We start from the raw sequence: 1,219 nt of genomic DNA on the forward strand, positions 1-1,219 counted from the left end.
GATCTCTTGACCTCGTGATCCACCCACCTCGGCCTCCCAAAGTGCTGGGATTACAGGCTTGAGCCACCGCGCCCGGCCAGATTTGAATTTTTCAAAGTTTATTATGCTCCCAAGAGGGATGGATCAAAGCAGAGCTAGCTTGTAGGCAGGGAAGTGGTTAAAGATGCTAGTGGTGTAAATTTTGGTAAATGCTGTGTGACTGGGAAGAAGCACAAGTGAGGGAGATTTAAAATTGTTTAAGACTTGGTGATTCAGCCTGGGCAACATGCAAAACCCCATCTCTCCAAAAAAAGAAAAAAGAAAAAAAAATTAGCTGGGTGGGGTGGAGCATGCCTGCAGTCCCAGCTACTTAGGAGGCTGAGGTGGGAGGATCACCTGAGCCCAAGAGGTGGAGGCTGCAGTGAGCGGTGATCACGCCACTGCAGTCCAGCCTGGGCAACAGAGACCTTGTCTCAAAAAAAACAAAACAAAATAAAAAAGGCTTGATGATTGATTTATTGGAAGGGACAACGTGGACAGGCAAAGGAGAGATTGAAGATGACCTCCAAGTTTCTGAGTACAGTATGCAGTTTCAGTAGGGATAAGTTTCTGTAAGCTTATTATCTTATATTTAAAAGAAGGATAAATTCAGATAAGTGAAGTGATGTAAAGGAAACATGCTATTTTAGTAAGCTTTCAATGACAGAAACTTAGTTGATAGGAAATATGGAAGAGGCTGGGGGCGGTGGTTCACGCCTGTAATTCCAGGATTTTGGGAGGCCGAGGCGGGAGGCAGGAGGATCTCTTGAGCCTAAGAATTTGAGACCAGTCTGGGCAACATATTGAGACCCTGTTTCTAAAGACTTAAAGAATCAGCTGGGCATGGTGGTGCACATCTGTAATCCCAACTATCTGGGAGGTTGAGGCAGGAAGATTGCTTGAACCAGGAACTGGAGGCTGCAATGAGCTAGGACTGCACTACTGCAGTCCAGCCTAGGTGAACAGAACGCGACTCTGTTAAGAAAGAAAGATGAAGGGCCGGGCGCGGTGGCTCACGCCTGTAATCCCAGCACTTTGGGAGGCCGAGGCGGGTGGATCACGAGGTCAAGAGATCGAGACCATCCTGGTTAACATGGTGAAACCCTGTCTCTACTAAAAATACAAAAAAATAGCTGGGCATGGTGGCGCGTGCCTGTAATCCCAGCTACTCAGGAGGCTGAGGCAGGAGAATTGCCTGAAC

Source organism: Cebus imitator, unplaced genomic scaffold (genome assembly GCF_001604975.1).
Source record: "Cebus imitator isolate Cc_AM_T3 unplaced genomic scaffold, Cebus_imitator-1.0 Scaffold751, whole genome shotgun sequence".
In the NCBI taxonomy this organism is placed as follows: Eukaryota; Metazoa; Chordata; class Mammalia; order Primates; family Cebidae; genus Cebus; species Cebus imitator.